The sequence below is a fragment of the Dipodomys merriami genome, unplaced genomic scaffold (genome assembly GCF_024711535.1).
Source record: "Dipodomys merriami isolate MVZ:Mamm:240054 unplaced genomic scaffold, mDipMer1.0.p SCAF_481, whole genome shotgun sequence".
Lineage (NCBI taxonomy): Eukaryota > Metazoa > Chordata > Mammalia > Rodentia > Heteromyidae > Dipodomys > Dipodomys merriami.
Genome location: NW_027206048.1, coordinates 331,903 through 348,356, shown reverse-complemented (window position 1 = coordinate 348,356; position 16,454 = coordinate 331,903). Strand labels below are relative to the sequence as shown.

Sequence of the window (16,454 nt, the reverse complement as noted above, 5' to 3'; positions counted from 1 at the left end):
AAAGAAGTGAGGCACTGGAACCTGTCAGGAATCCTCTTAAATACCAGAGCTATTCTTAGGGAGACAGGAAACACCTCAGTCCAAAAGATGGTGTTTTTTTCATGCTTTAAAGAAAAAATGCACTCAATACTAAAGTATGAAGTAATATTGAAGGAAAGAAGACAGCAAACTTTCATAAATCTGGCGTTGTGAAAGCCCATCAGACATGAGTCTTTCATATAGGAATCTATGTGGCAACATTGAGACTCACCCATGTGGTCATGTGAACTGGTTGAAGACCTATTCTCACACTGACATACCTTCAAAAGTCTGGGGTTCTGCTCTGTGGAAGATGTTTCCCAGTCACACTTGTAAGTCTCTTAGTTTTTCACACTTCTCATCCCTCATTCTTAGTATTCACCAAGTATCTTTTCCATTGCTGCTCCAGAAGGTGTTTTCAATGTCACTGTAAGGATTAATCTAATAAGAGAAACATGTTTGAAGAACTTTAATACTTATATTAATAATATCATTACTAATAAAGAGTATTATTCAAGAACTACTTTAAGATAAATAAAACATGATTTGGAGCAGTTATGTAGTTTGGATATTAAATATAACACACATATATTCTTAGGCCATTACAAATCTGTAGTTACTGCAATCTTACAATACATATATTCTTAAGAAAGAAAAAGTGTTGATAAGATAAGCAACCCAGTAGTTGTTGAATGAGATAAATATAGTGAGGACTTCTGTTGAGCTAGTACACACTGGTTCTTGCTCTGAAAGCATCACCTATCTGTTCTGAGAGCCAGTCAGGCTTAAGTAGGACACATGCTTCCAGATGACAGACCTGCCTGGCATTCACTGCCTAAGTCCATTCAGGCCCACAGCCCATAGAAAATATAGAACAACCTTCAGAACAGTCATCCTGACTTTAAAGCTCAAGCCTAGCTCATCAGCAGACTGATGTCTGAGGATTGTGGTTCAAAGTCACCCTGGGCAGCAAAGTCTGGAAGACCCTTATCTCCAGTTAACCACAAAAAAGCCACAGTGGGAGGGATAAACTGAGAGCAAGGGAAGGGGTGTAATTATCCCCAAAAAATGTATTCATTACCTGACAACTGTTTAATTTAACTGACTTAACTGTTACCCCTCTGAACATCATATTCCTAATAATATTTTTTAAGAAAACGAAAATGAGGCTGGGAAGGTGGCTCAATGGTTGAGTGCTTGCCTTGCATTCATGAGGCCCTGAATTCAATTCCTCAGTACCATATAAGCAGAAAGAAAGCTGGAAGGGACGCTGTGGCTCAAGTGGTAGAACACTAGCCTTGATCTGAAGAGATGAGGGACAGTGCCCAAGCCCAGAATTCATGCCCGTAACTGACAAAAAAAATAAAGAAAAGGAAATAAAAAAGGAAGAGTATTGCTGCCAGGCTCAGTGGCCAAGCCTGTACTCCTAGCTATTCATGAGGCTGAGGATCAGTGATTGAAGCCAACTTGGGTAGGAAAGCCTATATGAATTTTATCTCAAATTATGTACAAAAAAAATCTAGAAGTAGAGTTGTGGCTCCAGTGGTAAAACAGTAGACTTGAGGGGAAAAACAAACTACAGGTATAGTATCCATTTCCTGATTGCAAGCCCCAGAAAGGCACAGAATAAAAGAAGGAAAGACACTATGAACTTGGTTTATCTGTACCTGAGATGACTTTGTTAGAGACGATTATGGACTGAAACTCTGAACAGGGCATACTAGGTCTGGCATTTTTTCTACACAAACTGTGTGCACAACCATCTTAAGTCCTTCGCTATTTTATAGTTGCAGGTTGCATTATCTTCTCACCATGGAAGAGGTCCAGTATTTACTTTCCCTAGGGTAGCTGCTTCCTTGTCTTCTGCTCTTTACTCATGGACAGCAGTATTTTAACTGAGAATGCAAGGAGGAGGATTGGCAATGCCTTGAAAAAGGGAATATTCTAGAAGTGGGTGAGATGGTGGTGATAATGCCCAGGACCAGGTGAGCATTTTGGTGATGATTGGGCATGGTGTGTCATTCTTTATCAATATGCTGAGGGGCCATGGACATGAAAAGGAGGCCTCAATGCCTCCTGGGGTCATTCAGACTACATAGATATAAGCCAGCTAATCTTCCTCTCACTTTCCCAGCATGGAGTTATGGGCCCTGGCTGGAAGGGGACTCATGCCCAAGTATGGACAGCTATCCATACAACATCCAGTTGTGTCCTCTACATTGTTACTACATTGAGAGCAGTGCAGCACAAATCACATGGAGCATGTCTAAATCATTAAAGGGATGGGAAAGTGGTTCTATGTTATATGGACCAAGACAGACAGAGAACACCATATAAATTCCCTTTCAGAGACCCCTCTTCTGTTCAATGGCCAAGAGAACATACAGGAAAACCTGCAGAAGGAGGAGCTATGTTCCTAACCTGGACCCTTCACTGCATGATTTCCCAAAGCTTATGGATACAATGAAACTAAATCTCTCCAAGATGAGGCACGAAGTCTCTCAGAGACCATTGCCCACATCTGTGAGGAGAGCATAGGAGGTAAAATGGACTGTCAGGGGAGGGGAATAGCCACAGAGTGTCTCCATGACATCTCTGGCATCCAGTATTCAGATAATTAGGGAAAGGTTATGAAAGCCTATTTGGTGTGGATAGTGAATCATTGCAGCAGGTGGCACAGAGGATGGGAAAGCGAGTTTAGGAGTACATGGGTCACATCAAGTCTCAAGATGTGCAGATCTACCATCAAGAGAGCTGGACATTATGTTGCATATGTTACATGATAGCCTTTGCTAATGCCATCTTAGACACATGTTATACTACAGTGACTCTGCTGTCTACTACCACAAATGCATGGAAGAGAGATAGAAACTTCATACAGTTGCTGACATCACCAAGATCATCCTAAGGAAGAACTTCATAGACATTATCATCTGATTGTGTGTGGGGTCTGGGGTGGGGGTGGTGTATGTGTGGACACTAGGGATTCAACTTTGGGCCTGGACAGTGCCCCTGAGCCTCTTTTGCTCAAGGCTTGTACTATAGCTCTTAAGCCACAGATCCACTTTCAGCTTTTTTGATATTTTATTGGAGTCTCATACGTATTTACTTACAAGATAAACTTTAATTATGAGGTGATATGATTTTAAGGATGATATACTACTATGCAAATGCAATAAATAAAAATGGGAGGTAAAAAGACACTCTAAGGAGTATATAGGAAGTTTTATGAAATCCATGAAAGTATATCTTAAAAAAGTGTTATTAGTGACTTAAACAGCAGTGCTAAATTTTTTGTCCTGGATAAATGAATGCAGTCAGTTATTTCTGTTTAAATGTATAATGTTATTTTTATCTTAGTACTGTTTGTAATCTATGCTATTAATATTAATAGGTGTAGGAGACTCGAGCTGAGCTGTTGAACCTGGAAAAGGTTTGAGAGGTTGGAACACCACCTCAATAGTACTCAGAAAGCTGAGAGCTGACCATGCAAAGGTTAAAACACAGCTCTGTGAAGTAAGCCAGGCCCAAAGTTATTTGAAATAACTAGTATATGTCTGAGACAAACAGAAACTGTCAGACAAGTTGATGTTAGGTGAAATGAACCCCAAGATAAGGATTCAAAGTTTTTTTCTTTCTTGAGATTGTTTCCAACATACTTATAAAATGATTTCTTTGTTGCTTTATATGTACCTCCCCCATGGTATTAGCCCTGCTTTCACTGTATTTGATGTTGGTATAATTTGTGGAAAGGAAGGGAAGAAAAACAAATTGTTTAAATAGGGATACTGGTGGACCCATTGCAACAATGAGATGTACAACACATTATGTCGAAAAGCGAACTTTACAACTTTGGGGGGGGTAGGAAGAGCGGGAGGGAGGGGTGTGGGGAAGGATGGGGGGAGGGATGGGAGATGGAAAGGGATAGGAAGGGAAAACAAAGGAGGAGGCAACAATGCTTAATAAGAAATGTACTCATTATCTTGCCCATGCAATTGTAACTCCTCTGTATGGTATTTTCACAATAAAAAATCAATCAATCAATAAATATATAAATAGGGTTACAGGTGACCCCATTACAACAATGAAATGTATAAGATGTTATGTTGAAAAATGAACTTTACAACTTCGGTGGGGGGTGGAGGGAGAGAAGGGGGGTTGAGAGGGGAAGGGATGGTAAGGGGAAACAAAGGAGGAGGTAAGAATGCTTGATAAGAAATGTACTCACTATCTTGCCAATGTAATTGTACTCCTCTGTATGGTATTTTCACAATTTTACAAAAAAGCACAGCTCTGGAGAGGGTTAAGCTATTGCCCCCTTCCATAGTGCTTTAAAGGCCTTGAAGCCTGGGAGGTAAAAGAATTGACAACTTAACCTAGGAAGCTAGATAAAATAGACCAAATGTCTGGATTTTCTCTGGGTTGCATTCTCCTTTCTCAAAACACAAAAGGAACCAGTGTTTCTCACTCACTGTGGTGGCTCTGATTGCAATATAGAAGCTTCATTTTTGCATGTATCCATGGTAACATTCCCAGCATGAATTCAAATAAATATGATTGCTTGTGTGACCTGGGGCCCAGGTGCCAGTAAGCCTTGGTACCCAAGGTCCTCATTGATTTTTTTTTCTTTTTCTCTATACCTGTCTGGTATTTTCTAATTTTCTTCAGCTTGGTATCCTATTGCACTGCCTTGGGTTGCAATTAGCAACAAATATGAATATTCTTGAGTTGTAAAACATAAAAGACTTACAAACTTTCTTATCCCAGATGGCTTCAAACCACAATCCTCAGATCTAAGCCTTCTGAGTAGTATTACAGGCATAAGCCACTGGCAACCAGCATGCATCTGAAGAATTGATGTCAGTGAGATCTTTCTTGGGGAATGTCTGCACATCTCAGTCCTCCTCAGCTCTGTTCCTTCCTGTTGCCCAAACAGAATCAAACACTTTCACTCCTTTATGTTCAAAATCCTTGAAGTTAGTGAACTGACTTGCCTGCCATGTACCTCCTTTCTATAAATACAATAGTGGGTTTTACTTCTTACCATCGATTAACTAAATTAACTGGGATCCACACAGAGGTGACATGTCCTTTTCTGTATTGCACACCGTACACCTATGTTTTACTTTATCTAATAAAGTTAACATAACTTACCTTGTTTGAGGTTTCTTAGTTCCCATATTTCTTCCTTCTCATCCCTCTTTCCCTTGCACAGAAGGAAGAACAATTTGGAATTGTGAAGAGTGAGTTTTTAGTCATTTTCTGAAAAGCTTTGCCAATGGATCCTGATTTCCAAGTCCTGAGTAACTGGCCTGTAAAGCCTTGTTCTTTAATCTCTCCTCAGCTGACACAAATGACCATATATATCTTAAAAAGGCTTTGGGAAATGAGTTCAGGTTATCAGTTAGGAATCCTAATTACCTGGTCACTGTGCATAAGTTGTTTTTGTTTTTTGTTTTGTTTTGTTTTGTTTGAATAGTGTACAATTAGTACCAGAATTAGACTTCCAAGTATTTTTTTTAAATTCAAAGCTAGCAGGCTTTCTTATTTGAACCACAGATCAACTTCTGCCCCACTCTCTTTATCTTTTGGTGGTAAATAGGACAGAAGTGTCCCACAGGAATTCAAGGGCACTACACAGTATCCTCAAATCTGAGGACTGTGGTTCACAGCCAGCCTGGGTAGGAAAGTCAATGAGCCTCCTATTCCCAACTAATCAGCAAAAAGAAGTGGAACTGTGGCTGAAGTGGTAGAGCAGCAACCTTGAGCCTAAAAAAAGCTAAGATAAAGCTAAGAAAAAAAAGTTTTAAAAAAAGGTAAGTGAAAAACAGATCTAGCACTAAGACAACCACAAAATAAATTTTTAAAAAAGTACAAGAGAGCACAAAGAGTCTTAGAAATGATAAAAATTAACAAGAAACTGGTGGCTCACACTTGAAATTCTAGCTACTCAAAACACTGAAATCGAGCATTACTATTCCAAGCCAGCCAGGACAGGAAAGCCCATTGTGTGTGTGTGTGTGTGTGTGTGTGTGTGTGTGTGTATGTGTGTGTAAAAAGCCCATTGTGTGTGTGTATGTGTGTGTGTGTGTGTGTGTGTGTATGAGTGTGTGTGTGTTCCTTTCTGGGATATGATCTACAAGTTTTTGCTTGACCATTTCCAATCTTTTGGAGGTTAATTTGAGATAAGAATTTCATGAACTTTCCTTGTCCTCTGACAATGAACCGCAATCAGTATAATTCAGGACCTTGTGGGAGTGTCTATACTTCCCTCCTACTAACCACCAAAACCAAAAAATGAACCAAATTGCAACTGTTACTAAACTTTTAGAGCATTCTATCCTTCAGCAAGATTGGTGAGGCCCTAAAAACAAGAGAGAGAACCAACAAATAAATAAATGTATGTGAAGAAGAAAAGAGCCAATTAGTTTTTTATAATATAGACTCATATCTTTAATCCAAGCTGAAATGTAAAGATTACAGTTCGAATCCAGCCTGGGCAGGAAAGTCCAACTAACTTCTTTTTGAGTGTGCTAGACATGGGCTTGAACTTGAGGGTTTTTACTCAAGTTTAAAAATACTACTTCCTGTCTCATCTGGTTAATTGGAGATGAGTCTGATGGACTTTCTAGCCCAGGCTGGCTTTAAACTGTAATCCTTAGATTTTAGGATACTGTGTAGTGCCTTGGTTCCCATGGGACTCTTATCTACTATTAACCACTAAAAGAAAAATAGAGGCGGAAGTTGAGCTGAGGCTCAAGTAGTAGAGCCTGCTAGCTTTGAAATGAAAAACAAAATACCCAAAATAAAACAAAACAACCCTCATAGTCACTAGGCCTTGAATTCAAGCCTCCCCTCCCCCCCAAAAGAACCCTCAGGAGTTGAGTTTTTGTTCCTGCTAGCTTTGAGCAAAAAACAAAAGGCCAAAAATCTCATGGACAGTGAAGTAGTGTGGCCTAAATGTAGAGCCTGCTAGTTTTGATCTAAAAAAACAAGCCAGGTGCCTCTGGCTCATGCCTGTAATCCTTGCTACTCAGGAAGCTTAGATCTGAGAATCACATTTGGAAGCCAGCCTCGGCTAAAAAGTCCCCTGGTGACTGTTTTTTTTCCAACTAAGTAGAAGTGGCACTGTGTCTGAAAATAGTAGTGTACCTGCTGTGTCCCTGACAGACAGTTCCTAGGCATTGAGTTCAAGCCCCCAACTGACAATATCAATAAATTAATTAATTAAATACTGAGCATAAATGAGTAGGCCCTAATAATAAAGGACATAAACTTTGAAAAAGGGGGAAGGGACAATCAAATAAATGAAAAGGTGGAAAAGGAGCTATTAAGGCTTTCTAAATCAAAACTGTAAGTCTACCTGCTCAGATTACTGAAAACTGAGGACTGTGGTTCAAAGCCAGCCCAGGCAGGAAAGTACAGGAGACATATTTTACTGTGTTCAGTATGGGGGCTTGAACTTGCTATGTTTTGCTCATGGCTACAGGTCTACTTCTTCTAACCTCTTGGTGGTTATTAGAGATAATTGTCTCATTGACTTTCTTGCCCAAGACTGGCATTGAACCATGATTCTCAGATTTCAGTCCTTTCTGTAATGCTCTTGACTTTCTATTGATATTCTAATCTCCTATTAACCACAAAAAATGCAAAAGTTGAGCTGTGGCTCAAGTAGTGAAACCAGCTACTATTAAGGTAAAAATAAATAAACCTCAAGGAAAGTCATCTTGACTTAATTTCAAGACCTAAGAACCACCACTCAATTAAAAAAAATAGAACCTCAGTCACTGTGACCTGAGTTTAAGCCCTAGAAAAAGAGCTGCAAAAAAGAAAAACAGCCTGTAGTTTACCTGTGGTCAAAGTTGTAGGGCATGGTAGTTTCAAGGGAAACAAAAAAACAGCATAAGAGCTAGCGCCTAATAACAAATGTCAAAAGGAAAGAAAGAAAGAATAAATAACTGAAAAGGTGAAAGAAGAGGTAATTAAAGATTTGTAAATGTTGACTCACACTTATAATTCTGAATGCTAAGGAAACGGAAATCTGTAGGTCATGGTTCAAAGCCATACTGGACAGGAAAGTCCATGAAACTTGCTTCAGTGTGTTCAGTTGAGGGACTTAAAATTGAAGTGTTTTGCTCAAGGCTACAGCTCTACTATCTTCCACCTATTAGGTTGACTGGAGATAAGAGTCTCATTGACTTTTCTGCCCAGGCTGACTTTAAACTCTGATCATCAGATTTCAAGCCTTTCTGTACTGCCCTGGACTACCATGGAATTCTTGCCTCATATTAATCACTTAAAGAAGGCAGAAGTTTAGCTGTGGCTCAAGTAGTAGAGCCACCTACCCTTCAGTTAACTAAGTAAATCAATAAAACCTCAGAAAGAGAGGAGAGGAATGAGAGTGAAAGACAGAACGTCTTACAATAAGCAAAAGGAAAGAAATGTATATATCACCTGGAAGAAATAATTGTATTGTCAAAGCTTATAGAATTGTATTGTCAAAGCTTATAGAATTCACAAACTTTAACAACCATAATAATGACAATTTGCATTGTGAAGGTTAAAATATGTTTGTGACTTCAACTAAATATCACTATTCCACAATATTCTGAAATAAGAGAAATTTAGGTAATCACCTAATCTCAATAATAGTAAAAATCTCAAAAAGAGTCACCAGGCCTTAATTTCAAGCCCTAACACCAACGTGCCTAACTCCGGCCACACACACACACACACACACACACACACACACACACACACACACACACACACACACACACACACACACACACACACACACACACACACACACACACACACACACACACACACACACACACACACCACACACACACACAGAGCAGGAGCTGAGTTCTCATGCTTGGAGCAAAAGTCAAATGAAACAAAAAGTAGACTGTAGTAGACCTATGGCTTAAGTAATAAAGCAAGCTGCTTTTAAGAGAAAAGAAAAGAAAACCTGAGTATGAAGGCAAGGCCCTAAGCCCCTGACTCTTCCCAGAATGGAAATCAGTCATGGAATCCAACAGTTTGTGCTTGTTCTTGGGATCACAGCTGAACGTGCCCCTTCAGTTCTAGGCCCTCCTATCAAAAATAGAAGGTAGGCTTGTTCTTGGCTTCTGGCACAAGTACCTTGTGTAAAGGAAGCCCCTCCTCTTGCTTCCTGGATCCCAGGGTTCAGCCTCTCTTGTGAGTCAGGGTGGGACGTGGATGGCAGTGTGACAAGAGGTTCAAAATAGAGTGGCAGCTGTGCTAATTGACTTGAGGCTGACAGCTGGATGCCAGGGCTAAGTGATAACAGGTAGCTATCTCTGATTACCCAGCAGTAGGGAGAATGAGCTGGAGCACCTACTGGCTCTGCCTATCAAGTCCACCCCATCTCCTCTGCCCCTGTAACAACCAGAGGTTTAAATGGGGATCTGAGTTGGCTGTGTCAGATTCCTGCTCCCCAGCCCTACCTGTTTGCCTCTGTGTACACCACTGCTGAGGACACGCATCCAACTGCTCTGCAGCCCTACACCGTGAGGGAGATCATGTACATACAGGCAAGCCACTGTGGCAACCAGATTGGCGCAAGGGGGAGCATGACACTGGCCTAGGATCCTAGTCTCAAATTTAGGGGGATGAGGAGGAAGAGGATGGGGTTGGAGGGTGCAGGTGGTGGTGGTCATGTCTAGGCTGAGGTAGGTGGGGCTCCATAGTAGTCCCTAACCTCCTGGAAATCAAGTCCCCCAGATAGTTTCCCCAATTTCCCTAATTTGTGTGGCCCAGGTGGGTGTGGTTTTTTAAGCAAGGCTTGCATGTCTTTGTCTTACCTGAGACTCAAGTCATTGTACTTAGTTTCCTGGGAATAGACTAATGCATTTTTGGTCTGATTTGAATGAAAGGAGTGCAGTGTCTTTGAGCTGACAGATACAGAGGATTCCCTTTTTGTCAACTGATGAGTATCAGATAATTGAGAACAGTTCGTCCACCTTAATGCAAATTTCTCTGAGTTTTCATGCCCTAACTCAGTTCCCTTAAGTTGGGTGTTTTCTAAATCAGTGGTTGTCTAAATCAGTGTATGCTCTGAGGACCCTTGGGGTTCTGGAGACCCTTCTAGCTGAGTCTTCAAGTTACTGCTTTGGCAACTTAATGTCCATATAAGACCAGGTTCTGGTCATAGAATCCAAACAGAATATGGTATCCCATAAGATAGAATACTCATAGGAGAACCCAGATGTCTTCTATTCAGCAAGATAGCAAAGAGATTAACAAAACTAAAATACTATCAATTTTTGTGCTTTTTTAATTTAAAAAATCTAATTTTTTTACAAAAATAGTTGTGTCAACAGGACTTGGGTTTCTTATAGTTATTTTAAAATCCATTGTTTGGACAGTTAACATTCTAGGCCATAATACACTTCTATTTCCATCTCAGTTTTGGGAAATGCTGAGCAATGAGCACAACATTGACTGCACTGGAAACTACTATGTAGACAGCAGCTTACAGCTGCAGAGAATCGAGGTGTATTACAATGAGGCAGCTAGTGAGTGTCTCCCAACTGGCTTCCAATACCGTGGCAGAATAGGTCCCTAGGAATACTAATGACAAGGAAGGAGTTCCTGCCTTTCTTAGGGTGGTATTGTAGTTCGAATTTGGAGCCTCCATCTTGTAAGTCAAGTGCTGTATCCACCTGAGCCACTCCACCATATATTTTGTTTTAATTTTTGAGTATACACTTGTGAATTCCTCAGGAAAGCCTTTTACTGAATTCCTCCTACCTGTACTTGCTGACTAGCCACACCTGGATTTTTTTTTCTTGTCATGGGGTTTCAACTCTGGGCATAGGCATTGTCCTTCATCTCTTCAATCTTTCTTTTCCTTTTATTATCAGGGGTTCCTTTTTTTAGAACTCTCTGGGCTTCTGGGATCTCCTTCTAGCTTAGTTTAATTCATTAATTCTGCTTGTTGTAACATATTTGGAAATTTTAAGTTTTTATGTTTACTATGCGTGAGCTGCAAAACCGCTTGTGAAGTTGTAGGAGTTTTTGGAGGCAGCGTCACATCAGATGATAGATTGATTGGGGCATCGCCCACATTTAATCTTTGGTCCTAGTCTTTATTATTTAGAGAAGTCATCTCCATTGGACTGGAAAGAAACAACATGCTCTGTTCACGGATCAATAGAAAAATAGCCAAAACGAGAATAAAAGCAACGAATGTACAGCCAAGAAGAATATAGTAAGAATAAAGGTAGAGGCTATAAAGGTGCAGCCAAGTGTATGGGATGCCTTGAACCAACACCCTCTTCCTGCAGGAATGCTTCCTTAAAGCTCTTTGTCTAACACGATCTCATGCAGAGGTGGCATAGGAGGTGGCATGGCACCAACTATTTCAGGTAGTTTCTTGGAGATAAGAGTCTCCCAGAATTTCCTGCCCCAGCTGGCTTCAATCTGCGATCCTAAGATCTCAGACTTTTGAGTAGCTAGAATTTCACCCTTCAGCAACCAGAGCCCAGTTGCATTGCCCTCTTTAAAATACAGATTAAATTTCTAAAAAGAAAATTTTTGAAATTGAAAATTTTAAAATTTTAAAGAGGGGTGTTCAGTCACTAATATATATGTGAATAGTCCAAATCACAAAGCATAAATAAAGTGTCTCACCCTGAAATCTATAACACTTCTGGACTTCAGCATTTTGAATATGAATACTTAGCCAACAATAAATTCTTTTTAAGGTTTTTAAAGTAAAAAACATTGTTGTGATGTAGAAAAACCCAATAATAATGTGTAAACACTGCTTTTAAATGATTCATATTGTCTTTCCTAATACAAACAACCTTACTGAAGTCTACAGAGTAGATTTTCAGTTTTTGTAAATGTCAATGTGAAATTCATTTAATTTTATATAAAGAGTTTCCATTCTACATTATTGTATACAAACAGAATCGTAGATAATTGGTTTTCCTGTGTAATAAACCAATGAAAAAGTGCAAACAAAAGGACAGAGCTATTTAATGTATTTGAGTTTTATGGATCTACATTTAGGGATGTCCTCACCTTGGTATTTTGTGTTGATATTGCTTAAGTAAGATATAAGACTTTAATCTTGTGGTTCCTTGGTTGAGAGTTGTGTGGGATTGTGTCACTCCTATGAGCAGTATTTTATGTTGTGTCTTTATTAGATCCTGCATATCAGGCAGGATGGCCAGTTTTCTTCATGTGATTGTTTAGGAAGGGGGCAATCTCAAACTCATGTTTATATCATTTTAACTGATATCCCTTTTGAAAAATCAGGTTAAATGGCAAATTGCAAGTAATTGCCCAAGGTTGCTCTGAGTATTTGAATACAGGGAAATGTGCTATTTGATAACAATTATTGAAACATTATAACACAAGAAATATGTATTTTATGTATTTTCCCCAGGAAAGTATTATACTTGAATTCCTCTACATTTACTTGCTGAAGAGCCACACCTGGCTCTTTTGTTTTGTTTGTTTTTTTGTCAGCAGTGGCGCTTAAACTCTGGGCCTATGCACTGTGCCCCAACTCTTCTGTTCAAGACAAGCAGCCATACCACTTAAGCCACAGTGCCATTTCTGGTTTTCTATTAGTTTATTGGAGATAAGAGTCTCACAGACTTTCCTGCCGAGGCTGGCTTTGAACAGCGATCCTTTGATCTCCAAATCCACAGTTGCTAAGATTATAGGCATGAGCCAATTGTGCTCTGCACCTAGCTACTTTTAATTGGGGAAGGAAAGGGAGAACAACAAAGGAGTGGGTAACAATGTTCAACAATAAATGTTCTCATTTCCTTACTCATGTAACTGTAACTCCTCTATACAGCACCTTTACAATAAAAATAAAATTAACAAAAAAAGAGAAAGGTTCTTGCTGATAGGCAATGATGACTCACACCAGTAATCCTAGCTACTCAGGAGGCTGAGAAATGAGAATCATGGTTCAAATTCAGCCTGGGCAGGAAAGCCCCTGAGACCCTTATCTACAATAAACAACTCAGAAAACTGAAAGTGGGACTGTGGCTCAAGTGATAGAGTGCTAGCCTTGAGCTGAAGAGCTGAGGGACTCAGCCCAGGCTCAGAGTTCAAGCCCCACCATGAACAACAACAACAAGAAAAGGTGTTGTCATCTTTCTTTTGCCCCATTAGACTCAAAGCCTGATGCTCATCTTTGCCTCCTGAGTAGCTGAGATTTCAGCCACCATGCCCAAAGCAAAGGAATGAAATGCATGGAAATAGACAACTGCAAACGTCCTTAAAGTTGCTGAAGCCTCTTGCATGGTGATTCATTCTCAAGATATCTTTTCTGTTTCCATGTCTGAAATGCTGTAATTTATGTAATGAATGCTGAGAGCCACTTAGAATCATAAGCTCTGCCCCTAAGTTCCTTGTCAAGTATAGGCCTAAGTCAACTCTTGTTCCCACAGGCAACAAATATGTTCCTCGGGCCATCATGGTGGACGTAGAGCCTGGCACCTTAGACTCAGTAAGATTGGAACCATAGAGTTTCAGACCAGACACTTCATATTTAGTAGGTCAGCATGGTCCATGGAAGATGGCTAATAGGCACCCCTCCTTCCTAACATCCAGGCACTCCAGTTCCCAGAGCTGAGCTGAGCCTTTATCCATCTAGATATCATCCTCACCTAACCTACCTATTTCAGTCCATGGGAGTCATGTCCCTGGCCACTCAATCAGCACAGATAAATGCCAGTCTGCAAACAGCCTCTGAAGGGAATGAACAGCGAGCAGGGAATGCCTCCAACAAGGTTTCAGCGCTGCTGGCCATTTCAAATACCTGGCAATAACAGGGAACCACTTCAGGACACCAGAAATCAAAGCACAGCTATGTATGAGCAAGGTGCAGACAAGTGCCTGCAGCTTAGCTTCCCTCTTACCATTCTGTTCTCCTGTTCCTCCTGTGAAAGTAAGTACTTTTCCAGTATTGAGGCAGGCTCTGTTCATTTTTTTTTTGGTCGGTCGTGGGGCTTGAACTCTGGGCCTGAGCACTGTACCTCAGCTCTTCAGCTCAAGGCAAGCACTCTACCGCTTGAACCACAGCATCTCTTCTGGCTTTTTCTGTTTATGTGGTGTTGAGGAATCGATCCCACGGCATTGTGCATGTGAGGCAAGCACTCTACCACTGAGACCCCTTCCCATCCCCAGGCTCTGCTCATTTTTAGAAGTACGCACGTGGTTTGGGTTAAAATGTATCTTCCTCCACATTGTCTTTACTTTCTTTAGAACCTGGGTGATTTGTAGGGTCCCAGACACATTGAAAACATTTCCTGAGGGCTAGGAAGGTGGCTCAGCAGTACAGTGCTTGCCTTGCATGCATGAGGCCCTGGGTTCGATTCCTCAGCACCATATAAGCAGGAAAAAAAAGCCAGAAGTGGTGCTGTGGCTTAAGTGGTAGAGCACTAGCCTTGAGCTGAAGAGCTGAGGGACAACGCCCAGGCCCAGAGTTCAGGCCCATGACTGGACCCAAAAAAAGAAAACATTTCCTTTATTTCACCAAAGTGTATCTAAAATAATAGCCAAAGTTGCTCAGAGGAGCCTATAGTCTTCACAATGCATATAGCACAGTCATTATTCCTGGAGTATGTGTCTCATCATGTCTTTGTGTCTGATAGGCCAGAACAGGGCAGGCAATAACTGGGCCAAGGGCCACTACACAGAGGGAGCCGCGCTGGTGGAGTCAGTGTTGGAAGTGGTGAGCAGAAAGGTGTGGCTGTCTCCAGGGTTTCTAGCTGCACTACTCCCTGGGAGGTGGCACCAGGTCAGGCATGGGCACCCTGATTCTCAATAAGATCCGAGAGGAGTTCCCAGACAGCATCATGAACACCTTCAGTGTCATGCCCTTGCCCAAGATGTTGGACACTGGCACCTTAGACTCAGTGAGATCGGAACCATTTGGCCAGAGTTTCAGACCAGACAACTTCATATTTGATATGTCATCATAGTCCATAGGAGATGGCTAACAGGCACCCCTCCTCCCTAACATCCAGACACTAGTTCCCAGTGCTGGGCTGAGCCTTTATCCACCTAACCCTATCATCCTCACCTAACCCTACAACACCATCTTGTCTGTCCACCAGTTGGTGGAAAATGCAGATGAAACATTCTACATTGACAACGAGGCCCTGTATGACATCTGCTTTTGCACCCTGAAGCTGCCCATGCCCACCTATGGAGACCTGAACCACCTGGTGTTGGCTACCATGAGCAAGGTCACCATCTGCCTGTGCTTCCCTGCCCAGCTGAATGCAGACCTGCGCAAGCTGGCTGTGAACATGGTGTCCTTCCCCTGCCTGAACTTCTTCATGCCTGGCCTTGCACCCTGTCCAGCCATGCCAGCCAGCAGTACAATGCTCTTTCAGGGCCCAAGCTCACCCAGCAGATGTTTGACACCAAGAACACGATGGTAACCTGTGATCCCCACCATGGCTGCTACCTGATAGCGGCTGCCATCTTCCGAGGCCGCATGTCCATGAAGGAGGTGGATGAGCAGATGCTCAACTTGCAGAACAAATAAGCAGCTACTTTGCAGAATGGATCCCCAACAACGTGAAGACACTTGTGTGTGACATCCCCCCACATGGCCTCACGATGTTGGCCACATTCATTGGTAACAACACGGCCATCCAGGAACCCTTCAAGCACACCTCAGAGCAGTTCAGTGCCATGTTGCAGCACAAGGCATTCTTGCACTGGTATACAGGCAAGGGTATGGATGAGACGGAGTTCACTGAGGCTGAGAGCAACATCAACAACCCGGTGTCCAAGTACCAGCAATGCAAAGATGCCACTGCTGATAAACAGGGGGAATTTGAAGAAGTCTTGTGAAAGAAGAGGTTTAAGACTTCCCATTGCTAGCAGTGCAACAGGAATGCCAGAGCCCGCCTACAGCTTCTCAAATAAATGGTGCTTTCCTGAGCTACTGTTGTCCTGCAGTGGGACCTTGCTATGTATCATCATGCTCAGCCTTCTCTGTCAGGAACTCACTGACGGTGAATGTAAAAATGCAGATTTCTTTTAAATATGATTGTTTTAAAACCCTATTTGTATAAATAAAGAAGTATACATTTTATACCCTGAGCCCTTATTCTTCTTTAGAATCCTTTTTATTCTTTCAGTGTATTTGAAATATAAATTTGGCCAGAAGGATTTAATCTTAACAATATAGGACTGGTACTCAAGAGGAGTATTAAATTCATGGTTTTTCTGCTATTTTGAAGAGGAGGATGACAAGTGCCAATGTTGTTGTTTTTCCCCCTGGCCCAGTTTTATAGTTTTCAATCTCTCAAAAGCATGCAAGTAGCAAAAAAGCAGTTTGAAGAGAAAGAAAACTAGATCCAGATGCTACTTCTCCTTCAGACAACCACAGGTTCTTGTCTCATGTCCCATCAGAGGGA

General features: G+C 41.3%; 1 pseudogene; it reads left to right on the top strand.

The window, feature by feature from the left end:
- Positions 1-15,885, top strand: part of LOC138809076 (tubulin beta-2A chain-like) — a 43,416-nt pseudogene extending 27,531 nt beyond the window's left edge.
- The last annotated feature ends 569 nt before the right edge of the window (positions 15,886-16,454 follow it).